This window comes from Grammomys surdaster, unplaced genomic scaffold (genome assembly GCF_004785775.1).
Source record: "Grammomys surdaster isolate TR1022 unplaced genomic scaffold, NIH_TR_1.0 328, whole genome shotgun sequence".
NCBI classification, from domain to species: domain Eukaryota; kingdom Metazoa; phylum Chordata; class Mammalia; order Rodentia; family Muridae; genus Grammomys; species Grammomys surdaster.
The window spans coordinates 1,597,841-1,615,424 of record NW_021604747.1 but is presented as its reverse complement, the minus strand read 5'-3'; the positions used below and the strand labels follow the sequence as shown (position 1 = coordinate 1,615,424).

Genomic DNA, 17,584 nt, shown 5'->3' with positions numbered 1-17,584 from the left:
AAGAATCAAAGATTTGTCTTTCTCTGTATGGTTTATTAAATGTAAACATGTACACAATTTAAAGGGAAAGGGCAATCTTTTTATATAGAACTATGTTGATTCATGTTTTCCTGGGCTTTGAAACCCTCCTTTTTCCTTGATCAAATGTGTTCAGTGGATTTTAAACTTCATAAAATTGTGGGGATGGGCCTTTTGATATAAGTAGATATTGTTAATACAGCATTCAGGAGGCCATTAAAAAGATTCCTGAGAGAATTGTGTATAACTGTGAATGGCACTGCTCAAGAAGACAGTGGCATTTTAGGAACTGAGATCCATCAATCACAAATATATTTTTTTAAAATGTAAAACTGAGACAAATAATGAAATCGACAATTTATAAGATACTTCATTTAGCAAGGTTTTTTTTTTTTAAAGCATTCTAGATGAAACCAAAGTTTTCTTTGACCATGTCCCTTCCATCTTCCCAGAGATCATTTTGCCATTTATTCTTCCAAATCATGTAAATATCTGTATGCATGCATGTACATGTCATGTGCCCATGCACATGTGTATACACACACACACACACACACACACATCTGTGGAACAGCAATTTTGGTTTTACATAAATGGTTATAGGAGACCAAACTACATCAATTGATGCTATATGACCATTCCTGTTTTGATTTTCCTACTCTTGATATCACTAGTAGCATTTGGCGTCTATTGTGTGGTCCCTATGTACTAGGGCAGGATATTTAGCATTCTTCATAGAGTTTAATCTCATAGTCTGCATCAAAACCTTGAGATATGGTAAAATTCTACTTTCATCTTCCTGTACATTGCCATTGTAACATCTGAAGCTTTGCGGCTGAAACATTTAGGTTTGTTGTTTGAAAGAATGCCTTTTAGACTCTGGTAAGAAGAGAGCTTCTTGTTCCTTGTGTACCATATATGGCCTTTGTCAGGTCCATGGAGTCCAGTGTACACTGGGCCAGAGGCTGGAGATAGAAAGTCTGGGATTCAAGAATGAAGTGGCAGCATGCCTTGTTCTATCTAGGGAGAAGTACAACCCTGTACATTTCCTCAGCAGATAATAGTTTAGAAGCCTATGCCTGTGATTATATCTTTATTTTGGAGACAGTTGTAGGAAATACAAGACCAGTGTGAAGGAAGTTTGCCTCTGAAAAGTATCTTTTATTTTGGGCCTTAGTTACACTGGTGTGAGAAGGGCCTGTGGTGGGAACTCAGAATGGTTACAGGAACTGTTGGAAGGGTGTGATATTAGGAAGGCTAAGGAGGAAAGTGCTTCTCTGTAACTGGTTTGGGTTAGTTTGGTTGGGGATATTTCAATATTCCATTTTAAGGACTTTCAGTGAGTGGGCTAGTTGTCAGAAATATCTAACTCTCCTCTGCTGTTTAACCAACAACAGACTTTGAAAAAGCCTTGTTAAACTGTGTTAACTATATGTTAGTAATATTCAGTTCATGAGTGACCAGGTTGAGATTACATGGATCATTACTAAGTGCTATGCAACAGTGCCAGTAACTGGTAGCATTCTTGTCTGCCTATTGCTCTAATTTGTCAAGGCCTTCAGAAATTCCTCTCCTGCTGATAGCCCCATGAGAGGATTGGACCTGCTTGCTTTCATGCTTTGCTACTCAAAAACATTACTGTATTGTTTTACTATTTTCAGAATCGAAAAAGAAGCATAGTTGCTGTGTCTTTTAATGAAATCTGAATGTGAGTTATATATTAGAGTTTCTTCTGGCTGATGGTTAGGACCATTCACAGTAGCACTCAACAGGAGGAGAGAGTGTGTACGTTCCAGCGACTAGCCTCTTCTTGATGCTTACTCTTCAAGATCTTAAAACAAATTACTGTCCAGTCAAGTGTATCAGTAAATCTGTTGTGATAGAACACTGGAAAAGTCCAGTTGTCTTGTTTCTGTTTTCTTTTGGTTATAATTATTAACTTGTTTTAAAATCTCTAGTAATAGTCAAGAATGGCAGGTGGGTTTTGTGATGGTAGATCAGCTCATGTGCTAAAGTGGTGGTGAGTGCCAGCATCTGGAGAACAGGCCTGTTCCCACTGCAGATGAAGCTTTCTCGGGTTGCATGTGTGCTGCTCAGGGTCCACATTTTAAGGATCAGCACCCTAGAAAGGACGAGCCCCCTTGGCTTGACTGCACTCTTGACGTTATATGTCTGAGAGCTGGTACTAAAGAAATTGGCAGTTGTTTAAAGCACCCAAGAAGCCTGTGGCTCCATCTCACTTGCTACTTTGAATCTCATTGTGCCATTCATAGTGTGAAAAAGTATGGATATAATTATGAAAACCTCTGTGGGCCTTGCAGAAGGCACTTTACTATGGAAAAACTCTTTTGATTTTACTCTCACTCTTCTGGCTAGTTGTTGCGATTCTCCTTTGTGGTTTGCTTTGCCATGTCCATATTCATTTTCAGGTTTAGTTTGCCTGCCTTTCTTAGCAGATCATCTATCCTAAAGTTAAGCCAATGGTAAAAGTGCCATCTTCTTTCAGAGGGTCTGGAGAGTTCCATTTGGTATTTAAGGATATCCATTTGGAAATAGCCCTTTTTTTTTTTCCTATTCTGTTGACCCCACCACCTGACGAATGTGTGTGTTTGTGCATGTTATGTTCAATTAGTATCATTTTGTTGCACCTGTTCCTGTAAACTGAGCAGTTCCTCTTTGCTGAGAGCAGCTACACTAAGAAGAGATCCCAGTGAGGGCCTTGTAAAGCTATCTAAGACCTGCTGGGCCACATCTTTTTTACCAAATTATATAGAATGTTTCAACTTTTTTAGTTAAGCTACTCTTTAAAACAGTTTATAATCAGTTGAGTTGTCAAGCTGGCTTAGAATATTGAAGAAACTTTTACATAAGTGTATATAAAGGATGGAATAAAAATGTCTGATTTACTAGCATATTATTTATTATGGAAAGAATGCTTTCCCCAAAGACTTACTGGGAACAAGATATTTAACTGTCAGCCAGAGTGGAAACCTATTTGTTGGTCAGCTTTCAGGTTCCATGTTTCCCCACTTGTGAGGAGCCTGCCAGCTCTCCCATCCTCCCTCCCCACCCACTCTTCGCATTTCTCTTGGATAAAGGCAGTGATACAGCGCATATGTGGTAGTTACAGTTAAAGGCCCATGTCTGTTTTCTAGAGCAGACATGTCGTGAACTCATTGTAGATTTATGCTCTGCTCTTATATGTATGGATAAAATGCCTCTTCTTTCCTGTCTGCTTTGCTGTGCTTGTGTATGTTCAGGCAGTAAGACTCCATTTATCACAGGCTGTAGGAAGAGGCTCAAAGCTATGAAAGGGTTACTGTTCACATTTCCTGTGCAGCTCCCTCTGATCTTCCTGAGCTGTAATTCCTTCATGATGTTAAATGTTCCCAGGCTCCTTTAACCTTCTGGCCTGCTTGCACTGGCCAAGTTTGTCCCAGGTGATTGTGTAGGCGAACAACCTCCTGTTTCAAGAATAGCAATTGCTTTCTCAGTGAGATAGGCCATGCTCCCTGCTTTGCAGTCCCAGAAGGAACTCTTTGACTTAAACAACAGAATAGTAACATACTAGTTTTAAAACTAGTATCTAACAACTGTGTTTGTTGTCAAATTAACTCTGTAGGAATTTCATTCTGCTGATCCTGATCTAGTGATTTTATGTCTGAATGCAAACATGTTGTCTTTTAATTTGGTATTCTAACTCTTAAAACCACTCTAAAGAAATGAATTTCAATTCTGAAGGAGCACATTTCAAGTTAGCCAGTTATTCAGTCAGTCATTTGAAGTTGGATCAGATGCAAAGTGGCAACACTCCTAATTTTAATTTTTTGACAGTTGAGAAGAATATGTGCTCCCTACTTTTTCTCTAGTTTTAAAAGTATACAGCAGCCCAGTTTGATTCCATATTTTAAATACATGTCTTTTTATGGTTGGCAACGTGTTTTCTATCTTTGCCTTTTTATCTTTTACTTTAGAAGAAGTGTAATGCGATGAAGTCTAAATGTGTTCACAGGATGACAAACACCTGTGACCATTCTGTGACTAGGACATAGCTCTCTTGTCATACTGGCTCCCACTGCTTATAGCAGGCCTTCATTCTCTTTCAGCATCCTGGAACCTAAGGACTTGAGGACAGAAGTGCAGTTTTATGTGGAGGAGACTGGCTGAGTTCCTAGATTTACTATGTTTGCATCTTCGTGGAGTCAATAAGGATGCTTAGTGTTTTTCATTTGTCTTCAGTTCTTTGATGTAATATGGAGCCTGTTACATAAAAGATATAAGTAAAAACTTCTTGAATAGTACTGTAAATTGCTGTTTGTGGATTCTTGATCCATAAGTGCATGCTTATTTCTAAATCTGTCGCCCTCACCATTTCTGTTAGCCTCAACTGGTAGATATTGCTCAGAATCCTTTTGCCATGAAACAATTAATTCTATCCCAACACTCTGTACCCCAAATTGTTTGGTGGTCTGTATTTCACTTGCCTAGTCAAGATACTGCTCTGTCACAGAAAACAAGTTATTTCTCATACAACCTATGAATGTTGCCCAGGCTATGAGCAAATTCACCATTTTCACAATAGAAAGCATAAATTTCTCCCAAGGACTGTTTCTAGGGAAAACATTGAATAGCAATACCAGTAAATCAGCAGGTATTGTCTGAATGCTAATGTGAGCATTGTACCTCCCAGTGTTGGTTCCCTAGGTTCCTTAGACCTTTTAGTAACTGATCCAGTCCAAAGGTAACTAACCTAAAGTAAATTAGGTCTGATTATGTGCAAAGTGAGAGGCTGAGGATAGGGGAAGTCATTTGAGCTGAGATTAGAGAGTGGTGAAAGATTTGTAGAGGAAGTGGGAATACGACATGAAACAAACAGTTGTGGTTTGGATTTAAAGAAGTGGGAGGCATTTATATGCAGGCAGTAGTTACTCCCTGCTCCCTGTCCAATAGAGACTTTTCTGCTCTCAGCTACATGCTTTTTGTTCCCTTGCAATGGAATGCAGAAAAGCCTCTGCCCAGGACGCGCAACAGCTTTCTTTAGCTACCCATACAATTAGTTCAGTTCACTGTCTCCTTCCCAGTCAAACATTTCAATGAAAAACTAGGAAGAAATATTCAAAAGTGAACATTTGTAAGTACAGAAAGGTGGATCTAACCTCACTGGTAAGATCAACTGCACACAGCCGAGTGAAGTCTTGGCTTGAATTTGAACAGAAAAAGAAGTATTTCTAAATTCACTATTTTTGCATATATGTGTAGCTGAAGTCATTATAAATATAGTTTCCTAGGATTTTTTTTTTTTACTTCTGAAAAGTTCTTTTATAATGAAGCAATTATTATATACTAAGTCTCACAAAATGTTTAGCCCTACTTTTTGGTTTTGTAAAACAAATTTAGTTTTTTTTTCTCTTGAGATCCTTGATACCTAGTATATTTAATTTTAGCATCAGACTTTGCAGATGGATGTTTTTGTTACTTGGTCACAGGAAAAGCAGCACAGAAACCACACTAGGCTCTCAGCATTGAAGACACACTTGGACAATCTGCAGCTTTGGTTTCTATGTCAGCTGCCAGGGGTGAGGCCACATGGCCTGTGCTTGCATCTGGATATCCCCACTGTCCAACTGCATGTGTTGCTGCCAGTGAGATGTGAACCATCTTCCCATACTGTTTTGTAAAAATCTGGAGTCTTTCAAGATATTATTTAGTATTCTACAATTAAAGAGTTTGTTAGCTAATTTTAGGGAATTTGAGAGTAATCACAGTGTACATTTGTATTTCCTGTATTTGAGCTTGGACATACCTACTCTACCCTTCTAATTTCTGTCCTTTCCTCTTTAAAAACTCTTATTAAAATCTCCTGCACTGTTGGATTAGAAATTTCACAATACTGCATATATGTGCACATGTATGATGTACACACAATATCATTGAAGCCTGTTGTCATATTACTCTTATATTAATAAGCAGTTAACCAAGCATGTTAAAAGTTATCTTCAGGGTCTGGAGAGATGGCTTAGGGGTTAAGAGCATTGACTACTCTTCCAGAGGTCCCAAGTTCAATTTCCAGCAACTACATGGTGGCTCACAACCTTCTGTAATGGGATCCATACTCTCTTCTGGTGTGTCTGAAGACAGCAGCAATGTATTCATATAAATAAAAGTTATCTCCAGGGGAACAGAGGGGTAGATTGAGGTAGCAGAAGATAGGGTTTTTGGTTTTCGGTTTTTCTTTTCTTTTTTCTTTTTTCTTTTTTTTTTTTTTGGTTTGGTTGGTTAGTTAGTTGGTGGGTTGTGGATTTGTTCTAACCTTAAAAACAAAACAAAACAAAATTCACTTACTTAAAAGATTACTTAAAACTTTCATGAATATTAGCCTGTTCTTGGTCATCTGTAAATTCACTTTATTTATAAAAATGCCAAATCTTATATAAAGGACTGTTTTAGAAATCATTTTGTCATATGCAGTAAAGGAAATCTAATAGATAAAGTTCTTATCTCATGCTATGGTACCCTGGTATCCTTATACATGCAACTTGGTGGCTGCTGTCAATATTTGGTACTCTTCCCTACTTGGATGTTCATCAGGGGGTATGGGAGTTGTGTCTTACCGTGTTTATGTCTGCCCACCTATTACTGTGGTTGGAATCCACCAGGTACTCCTTCAGGGTAGACCCAGGAGAGACAAATCTACAGCCATTCCCAAGGGAATATGTTAATGCTGGCCACTGTCAGATCATTTGGGAATTTTTGCTTGTTTGTTCTTATATAACTTACTATAAATTTGTTCTTTGACAGAAATCATAATGCATATAGTATATTATGATTACAGTTATCCTTCAGCCTGTCTAAATCCCCTTAAGTCCTTCACCTCTCTCTTTGAGTACCTTTCTGCCATTCATATTTTTTTTTTATGACTCACTGAGTTTAACTGGGATCAGTTGTGTTATAGGTTAATATTAGTCAGGGTTCTTTAATTGAGCAGAACTTACTGAATGTACACAAAACACACACACACACACACACACACACACACACACACACACACACAGGATTTATTTGAATGGCTTACAGGCTGTGGTCCAGTTCGTCCAACAATAGCTATCTACCAATGGAAGGTCCCAAAATCCAGTAGTTGTTTAGTCCAGGAATCTGCATGTCTGAGGTAGGCTTCAGTATATGCCATAATTCCAAAGAAGTAGGCTGTAATACCAGTGAAAGAATGGACTTGCTAGCAAGCAGGCAAAGAGAGCAAGCTTCCTTCTACCATGTTCGTTATATAGACTGCTAGCAGAAAGTATGGCCCAGATTAAAGGTAGATGGATCTTCCTACCTCAAGAGATCTGGATTATAAGTGTATTTTCTAACCTCAAAGCTCCAAATTAGAAGTGGGTCTTCCTATTTCAAATGATTTAATTAAGAACAATTCCTTCATAGGTGTGCCCAACTATTTGGGCTTTGATAAATTCCAGATGTAGTCAAGTTGATAACCAAGACTAGCCATCATAATGGATATGAGCTGAGCTGTCCATTGGAACATGGTAGGCCCACTAGTGAGTAGACAACTGAAGACACAACTGCTATTCTTCTTCCTGAATCCATCAGTAATCAGTAATTCATCAGGGAGAATAGGGCTCCAACTGACTATTAAGGCCCTGCCTTGTGCAGTTGGCTGAAGCTGCTGTGACATTATGATTATATTGACTGTGCTGTGCCTACCAGATAGCATCCCACAGCCCTCCTCCCCATCATTCAATTCTTACATTCTTTCTTTCCCTTCTTCCTAGCTATTCCCTGAGTCTTGGTGTTCTGTTTGGAGCTAAATATCAACTGTCACTTTGTCAGCATACTTTTGCATGTCCACATTCAGTGCCATTCATTGTGAAGGGAAGCTTCTCTGTTTTAGGCTGAGAGAAGCATTTGCTGAGCCCTGAGCAGCTGATAGAACTGGTATTAACTCTTAAGAGAATTATACCCTTTTTCATTTTAAGTTATTTTTTCTTTGAGAGTATAATTACATCTTTTTTTCTTTCCTTTCCTTTCTCTAAACCCTCTTATTGATCCCTCCTTGCTCGTTTCAAAGTCATAGCCTTTTTTTATTGGATTTTTTTTTATTTATATTTCAAATGTTATCCCCTTTCCTTTTTTCCACCACAGAAACCCTCTATCCCATCCCCCTCCTCCTGCTTCTGTGAGGGTGTTCCCCACACACCAACCCACTCCCACCTCCCCACCCTGCCATTCCCCTATACTGGGAATGAGGCCCTATACCAAGGGCCTCTCCTCCTATTGATGCCAGACCATACCATCCTCTGCTACATATGGGGCTGGAGCCATGGGTCCCTCCATGTGTACTCTTTGGTTGGTGGTTTATTCCCTGGGAGTTCTAGGGGATCTGGTTGGTTGCTATTGTTGTTCTTCCTATGGGGTTGCAAACCCCTTCAGCTCCTTCAGTCCTTTCCCTAACTCCTCCATTGGAGTCCCCATGCTCAGTCCAAAAGTTGGCTTCGAGCATCCGACTCTGTGTTTGTCAGGCTCTGGCAGAACCTCTTAAGAGACAGCTATAACAGGCTTCTGTCAGCAGACAACTTCTTGGCATCCACAATAGTATCTGGGTTTGGTGTCTGTATATGGGATGGATCCCCAGGTGGGGCAGTCTCTGGATGGCTTTTCCTTCAGTCTCTGCTTCATACTTTGTCCCCGTATTTCCTTTAGACAGGAACCATTCTGGGTGAAAAATCTGGAGATGAGTGGGTGGCCCCATCCCCCCCCACCAGAGGCCTTGCCTAACCTCTGGATATGGTTTCTACAGGTTCTTCCTCACCTTTGTTGGGCATTTCAGCTAATCTCATCCCTGTTGGGTCCTAGGAGCTTCTTGCTTTCCTGGCATCTGGGACTTTCTGTTGTCTACTCCCAGTTCCCCATCCTCCATTGCTACATACCTCTTTTCAAATTCCTGACCCTCTGTATATCATCCCTGTCTCCTCCCATACCTGATCCTTCCCCCCCTTTTCTTCTCCCTCTCCTTTCTTCCTCCCAAGTCCCTCTCACCCTCTACCTCCCATGAGTATTTTGTTCTTCCTTTTAAGAAGCACTGAAGCACCCACATTTTGTTCTTCCTTCTTCTTGAGCTTCATATGGTCTGTGAATTGTATCTTGGATGTATTCTGAGCTTTTGGGCTAATATCCACTCATCAGTGAATGGATACATGTGTGTTCTCATAGCCTCTTTTCAATTAATTGTTGTTACCTGCACACACACATACACATGCATATACATACATGCATATATACATATACATATACATATACATATATATATATATATATATATATTTCTAAATATAAGTTGCTCGGTATGTTTTCAGGACCAGCTATTTGCTATTATATAACCAAAAATAATTTTAAATTTAGCTTAGTAGGTTTTTAATTTGTATCTGTCCTAAGAAAATATTTTAAGTGGTAATTATAACTACACATGATATGGTTTAGTAATTCTACTTCTTTCTTCTAAATATCTCAGTTCATGGATGCTCTTATTTTCTTTCACTGCCTTTCTGAAATTTTTTTCTAAGATTACAAGTGACCATTGAGTTCATCTGTGACTGCTTTCTTCCATGAGGAGGAGACAGAGCAGGGTACCCCATTCTTTTGCCTTTCTTTCCTTGTGAAATCCCATCCTCAGATAAATAAACTGTTTATAAGATGAACAAACACTAACTCAGAGCAGTGAGCAGTCACAGAGACCATTCTGAAGTTGACCTTTCAAGGGGATGATTGTGGGTATTTGTTGGTCACAGACTGGGCTCTGGTGTTCTAGAGCAGCTTCCTTAAGGTTATAGTTAATGCCTCAGATTGGAAAGAAAGTCTATTACAGCCCAGATTACCTGTGTTTGTCACTGTGTGACAAGGTTGGTGGTGGTTCCAGTTGTTTGTTTGGAGTGATTGATGGGGTCACTAATCTAGTTCCCACTCTGAAGGACATTTTAAGCGAGTTGTTTTTAACAGTTTACTTCTATTGCAATTGTGCCAATTTCTTCTCACCTTGACTACTGCAGTATCAGAAGAGATTCTTTGCCTATGGAGTCCTCACAGCATCTCAGGTGTATTCCATTATATAAATAATAAAATTTATTTAGAGAGTGCGTGTTTATGTGTGCATGTAAATGTAGGGTGTTGCATGTGAGTGCCTGTGTGCCTATGTGTGGAGGCCAGAAGAAGACGTCAAATGTTCTGTGCTATCACTCTCCACCTTGTTCCTTTGAGACAGGGTCTCTTATTGAATCTGGAGTAGCCAACAAGCCCAGGTTATAGGCACACAGATATGCACTTGTCCAGCCTCTTACATTAGTACTGGGGTCCAAACATGCATATGCAGTACATTTTCTTACCTTCTGAGCAATTTTCTCCAGCCCAATAGCCATGCTTTTAAAATATAAGTTTGAATGATTCCTGCTGAAAACATTTTTGGCTTACTGTAGGTATAAATGGAACCCTCATGTGCTGAATCTAGTACCTAATTCCTTAAAAAACAATCTACTATTTAAATCTTTAATACAATATCAAACCAAAATTCTTCTGCTTAACATCTGATCAGCCTCCCAGTGTTCATCTCTATCATCTTCCCAGGATGAAGAACCTTCCTATGCTTATTCGTAGTAATTAACTCTAAAGTCCCAGAGAGTCTTGTATTATTTGTAGCACTTACTGGACCTACCTCAATGAGATTTTTTTTTTCTTGCGTGTGTCATCTGGAGGTTTATGAGTTTCTTGAAAACAGGAACTAATAGTCAGTGTGGTATTCCCATGTTCACCAGGATAGTAACTAGAGTTCAGATCTCATGTACATTTTAAGGACTTTTTAAAAACCAGGCTTAAATGTTAAGTAACATTTTCCTCAAAGTTATATTATTCTGAAGTGAAACAAATGAATGGGAGTGTTATAGATCTCCCCTTTAAAAGCCTGTGAGCATTGGCTTAGGGTTTTACTTTAGGTTCTTTGGATGCCTAGTGTAAAAGATGGCAGGTTTATACTACTACATATAATTTTTATTGCTTTTCAGGTGCAATCATCTAATTAGTTTCTATAAGCTACCTATCAATTCTCTCCGTTTTAACACTTCTATTACATTTGCTTTCAGATAAAGATGGATGTCATGTGTCATCTAGTATAGAAGTTTTAGAAGTTAGAAGACATTTGCTAAATCAAGTTACTTCACGTAAGTCTTAGTCCCAGCTCAAGACTGACTTAAAAGCAAAGAATAAAGGTGAATGACACCTTTGCCACTTTGTGACTTTCAAATTTCTCAAAGTACCTTGTTCTCTTGTATATGAAATCCTTCTTGGGAAATGGTGCATCAATAACTTCTTAAGTCCATCATGCTATTTTTTTTTTTAAATTACATGATACCTGTGCTCTTGTGATTTCTGTGGTGATTTCTGCTAAACCAAGCTTGCTGCTTCCTCTGTCTTAAGTCTTGTGTATCAATATTTGTTGTGGTAAAACATCATAATGAAGACAACTTATGCAAGAAAGAGTTTACTTTGGCTTATGGTTCCAGAGGGGTAGAGTCCATGACAGCAAGGTGGACGCAGTAGGCAAGCATAGAGGCTGGAGCAGGAAGCTGAGAGTTCACACCTTGAACCACAAGCGTGAATCAGAGAGAGGGAGTAGGAAAGAGAGCGAGAGCACATGAGCATACTGAAAATGGTGTAAAGCTTTGAAACCTCAGAGCTTCCCCCAACCCCAACAATGACATACTTCCTCCAGCAAGACTCCCCTAAACAGTGCCACCAACTGGGGACTGAGTATTCAAATACATGAGCCTTGGGGAGGTGGGCATTCTTATTCAAACTACCATATCATTTACAACCATGAACTTTCAGCTTCTATTGGAAGCACTGGGTCTTTGTTCTTGCTCTCTCTGCTCCCTCTATCTAGTGTTTGTTTCCATCCCTGTGTTTTACCATGTGGTTTTTGTTATTTGTATTCACTGTTGTAGGTTACAACTCAAAGATCTTGTCTAATATTTGTCTCCCACAACACTTAACATAGCCTTTAATAGTATCTAGTAATACTTGCTTAGCCATCTAAGAATGTCCTTGGCTTTTTCCATTTTGCCCTCTGGTGTTCATCCTCATGGATGCTGACACATGTTCATGACAGCTAGTTATTTTTATTATGCTCTCCTGGCTGCTACCTTAGCCTAGGAAAATACTGTGTAGGTATAGTCAGCCCCAACCTTAGAAATACTCTTTATTTTTGAACCCAGAAGCTTATGTCTAATCTGTTATTTGGAATGCAGAGGGCATTTCACACACACACACACACACTCACACTCACACTCACACAAACACATGCACACACACATGCACACACACACATACACACATACATGCACACACATATGCACATACACTCACACACACATGCATGTGCACATACACACTCACACTCACACATACACACATGCACACACACATGCACACACACACATACACACACATACATGCACACACATACACACACTCAGACATGTACACACACACATACACACACTCACACACACATGCATGTGCACATACACACTCACACATACTCACACATACATATACACACACACACATGCACACATACACACACATACACACACACAGACACACACACAGGACCTGTCAGCAGTACCACTCTAACTCCAGGCAGCTGCCATGTGCTGTGCTGTGCCGTTCTGTGGAGAAGCTGTACCTCTATGTCTCAAAGGCTCAGAGGTCAGGAACTTCATGGGTTGAGCTGGAGCTCTGGTAGTCATTCTAGCTACTCTCCCTTTAGTGCAACTCGGAAACTGTGTCATAGACACTGACCTATAGGCTCATGACACTCTAAACCAGTGTTCTCAACCTGTGGGTCAATACTCCTTTGAGGGGTGTTGAACAACCCTTTCACAGAGGTTGCATATCATACATGATACATAGTAGATATTTACATTATGATTCATAACAGTAGCAAAATTATAGTTATGGAGTAACAGTGAAATAACTTTATGATTGGGAGTCACCACAACCTATATAAAGGATCACAGCATTAAGAAGGTTGAGAATTCCTGCTCTGAACTGAGCTAGAAGTCCTCTGGCTCTGTGGTCCTCCCCACAGTGATTAGGATGGGCTCAGCTGTCCCTTTACATGAGAGGGACGTTTTAAGCAGGTGTAGAGAGATGAAGAGCTGTTTCACTATCCCTTTCTGCTCACCTACACAGCATAATGCATATGCATGGAAAATGCATAAACATGGAAATCATTCTATCTATAGGGAAAACACATTAATAGCTATCACCCTTATATTTGACATCACGTCACTCTTTGTGAACAAGTGATTATCATTTCTACATTGATATAATGATGCTTCTAGTGAAAAACATGTCACTGTGTGCATAAACAATCTCGAGGTTGACAGCTAAGGTTGTCAGACTGTAAGAAAAATCACTTCATAAATTTAAGAGAATTTAATTTATTCAGTGATCATTAAGTGTTACACACATGAGTACCTGATTTATGCTTAATACTGTTGTCAAAGCTAGAGGCTAGAGAGTGTGAACAAAAGATGCTAGAGAAACTTTACTTTCCCTTGGGGCCTGAAATCCAAGGCTCAAGGTGTTAAAGAAGCACCCTCAGTGAAACAGTGTCATTGCCACGAAAGACTTTACAGAGGAAACGAGAGGAGTTAGGATGCTCAGAATGGCAATCCCACTGTGCTTCCCATGTCTCTAAAGACAGAGGTGGGGGCCCCTGGGGTTCAGAGGAATAGGGGAGGTGTAAGGAGAGTTAGGGGAGAAATGATAGTCTAAGAGGATGGTCAGCCTGAATAGAGATAAGCAAGCTGCCACCACTGTCTGGGACAGAAGAGTTAGCTTATGTTGGGGAGAATAATTGGGAAAATAGCTTAAGTGCTTCAGTCTTGGCAGTTCATGAGTGTCATCCAGATTTCTTAAAGCTCCAAGTCTCAGAATCTTACTTGAGAACTGATAAATAGAATTTCTGGGGCCTGAGCTATCAACCTATTTAGGTTTTAAAACTCCCTACTAGTTTTGATATTCAGCAAGATAGAAGACTAGATTTGAAGTACTGGCCAAACTTAGGAGATCCCTGCCAAGGAGCTGGATCTCTGTCCCTCTGGCAGTGGGGAGTTACCATTCAGAGGTTTCTTGATCATGCAGGTAGCATGATCAAGTTGGAGCTTACCAAAATCAGTTGATTATTCAAGAACATCTGAATGGAAGAAAAGTAAGAAAAGGCTTGACTTAGACTTTGTGATGGTCTGAGAAAAGGAGAGGAGTCATACTGGGAAGTATACTTGGATATATGAGAGTTGGTGATATCACCCTTGATCCCGGTACAGTTTGTTTTATAAACTGATTATATACCCTCACCCTCGTTAATTTGATCTCTTTTCTCTTACAGCCTGGCAACTTCAGCAGTAATTTCAGCCAGTTTGCATTTAATGGAAGGAGACCATTGTCTGCTCATGTACATGTCTAACTCATAATAGTAAGTGAGGTTATGTATATGAGAAATATGACCTTTAGCATAATCATTATAAAGCATTTAATAACCTTCCACATATACAGTAACACAGCCTTAACCCTCCAGAATCACTCCGGGCGTCAGAGTTACATGTATAAGTAGTTGTTGGCATACTGTTCTCCAGCATTAAGTTGAGATTTGAAGCAGTGTTCTAAGTCATGCTGTACATTGTAATGTTTTTAGTTAATTAAATTGGGTAACCAGTTATTTTTCTGGTGACTGATCTGCATTTGCTTCCCAACCATGACACCTATCCTCCTCATACATATACTTCGTTCCCTGCACATGTCTATGTTTAGTGCAGCCTCTTGCTTTTGCATTACCAATCACCTGCTTATGTCAGTCACAAACACCTTGAGTCCATCCTTGTGCAAGGGTAAAAGTGAACAGAAGAATGGATTCTTACAGGAGCCAGAAGTTCAGATCTCTTGGATCCTTGGCAGATGTAGTATTGACTCTTGTGGCCTCATAGCTGCTTTAGTACACTCACATTCAGAGTTCCCCAGACTGCCCTATGGTAGCACGTTTCTGGGCTCTTTGTTTTTTACTGTTTACCTTGGAGACAGTGATCAGCTGAGAGTAAGTCCAAGGCATGAAGTTTTGATGTGATTCCTCCTACTTTATAAAGGTTTGACATGGGTGCTAATGAAGTGATTTAGTGGATAAGTGCTTCCCTGGGGAGCATGAGCACCTGAGTTTGGATCCCTGGCAACCAAGTAAATGTGGACCGCTTGTAATCTCAGTGTGTGGGGGTCAGAGAAAGGGGATTCTCAAGCCAGCTAGATGGTCCAAAACAGAGAATGTAGGTTCAAGAGCAAGATCCTTCCTCAGTGAGCAGGTGGAGACTGATCAAGGAAGACACCCAGCGTCAGCCTCTCCCTCCACATGTGCTACTGTGAGCTTTTTGACTGTTAACAATGAGGTTATTTATGTTTCATCAATATTGCCATACTTTTGAGTTACTTCTGTAATAGATATTTAAGTTTGCACTTGACAGTTGACTTACTGGCACCTGATAGAGAGGGAGGAGAAGCAGCAGGGTGTTTATCCAGGGCCCATTCTGTGCAGTCTTCATATGGGTTTTGTCATATAACTCAGTTTTACAAACAAGGAAATGGATTTCTGAAACTCAAAGTCAAGGCAACAACAGAAACTAGTTTTGGTTGGAGGTTAGTCTGTCTGAATAGCCTGCTCTTAAACCTTTATGATTCTACTTATAAAGGAATACAATATAAGGTACTAACTTAGACTCTAGAGAGTTGAGCATGGACTTTACTTCTGTCACTAACAAACTTGAACAAGTTATATTAAACTTTTTAAAATCCTATCTGTCATCCTATAAAATTTGTCCTGTATTGTATCTGTATTGACCAACTTGGGTGTTATGAGGATAATAAGCTAATGAGTCACTATGATGTCATAGATAGGTAGGAGAAAGCTTTAGCAGTTTGAGAGAATTTTAATTCAAGCAGAAAAATGAAGGACCAAAACCAAACAAAAATAGAAGAAAAAACCCAAATGAAAGCATACATTAAGATGATTTGAGAGTCTGGGGAAACAGCTCAGTCAGTATGGTGCTTGCTCTGCAAGCATGGGAACCTGAGGACAGGGGAGATGGGGAAATCCCTGTGCTTATGGATAGGCCAATCTAGCCTTATTGACAAGACTAAGGTTCATTGAGCATCAAGAGATCCTATCTCACAAACAACAACAGCAACAACAACAACAAAAAAAAACAAGATAGACAGCTCCTAAGGCACAGCATCTGACATCAACCTGTGGTATCCTGCTGCACAAACACACATGTGCACACACACATGAACTTGTACAGTCTGCCCATGTATACACACACACACACACATATACACACAGAAAAATAAGATAATTTTTATAGATTTTTATGGAATTTTATTTTTATTAGTGCTGCAAACTTTCCAAAACTATTGTTGATTAATATTGCATGTTCCCAGCATTAGTGAACCAGAATACGTTGCTATGCTTTTACCACTTCCCTGGTCAGAGCATATCCTGATACTGCACTGAATATTTTTTTGCCATTTGTCAGAAGCAACCATTAGCACCCATGCCACATTAGCTAGGTCTGAATTCTGGTACCTGCTCAGTGCCAGTGAGGATAGTCAGGTTCTAAGTAGCAGTATGATATACTGGACTAAGGGTGATATCCTCAGTCTCTGAACTACTGTGCCTGTAATTTGAAGGTTTAGAACAAAGTCACCTCTTTGTAAATGTTTTCACAAAATTGCTTTTAAAAATGTTTTTAGATTTCTGGGAAACTTTAGTGGTTTACAGGGTAAAACACACTGAAAGATAGTTACAGCTATTCTAATCCATGCGTGCTCATTTCAAGTATATATGAAAGAGGTGAGAAATTTGGGGCACCCATTAAGTTATAAGTACTGTTAAAAATGGAATGGTGGTGATCCTAAGACATGTCAAGGTCATGCCAGAGACTTACACAAAACCTGTACCTGACTAAGATTCAGTTTTCATTTGGGTACTATGCTAGTTTAAGCTGCCTTTGAAAATAAAGGGAATTCAGTTGTTCATATAACTTTGGTTTCCACAGGTACTTGGTTGCTTTATAATTTTCAGACAGGCATTTTAGTTAATAATGTTTCTACTAACTGTTCAATATTGTCATTCTTTGAATTTAGCAACATAAACAGAAAGATAGCAAGCCATATTTCCTGCTGTCTGCCCCAGTGTCCTATATATGACTCTTCGAATAGTCAGTGCTGCCTGGGAAGTACATACACTAGTAGGACAGCCTGGCTCATGTTTATTCCCCAGTGACTACAAACCATGCTGAATTTCACAGCGTGGAAGGGACCAAGAGACTTTGTTCCCTAGAAAATTTTAACCACAGAAAACTAGACAGGTATGGAGATAGTAGAAATATATGGTAGGACCAAGTGATTCTCTCTGTTGGAAACATGTTTCATACACACACACACACACACACACACA

At 39.5% G+C, this 17,584-nt stretch overlaps 1 protein-coding gene across 3 annotated transcripts in view; it reads left to right on the top strand.

Annotated features, from left to right (window-relative positions):
• Znf438 (zinc finger protein 438) overlaps nucleotides 1-17,584 on the top strand; it is a 181,287-nt gene that overhangs the window by 64,200 nt on the left and 99,503 nt on the right. For all 3 annotated transcript variants that reach the window (XM_028778196.1, XM_028778197.1, XR_003712771.1), the window contains 2 exons: nucleotides 11,160-11,237; nucleotides 14,474-14,560. The gene's annotated coding sequence lies outside the window, so the exon portion shown is untranslated. Of the gene's footprint in view, nucleotides 1-11,159; nucleotides 11,238-14,473; nucleotides 14,561-17,584 lie in introns of those variants that run through there.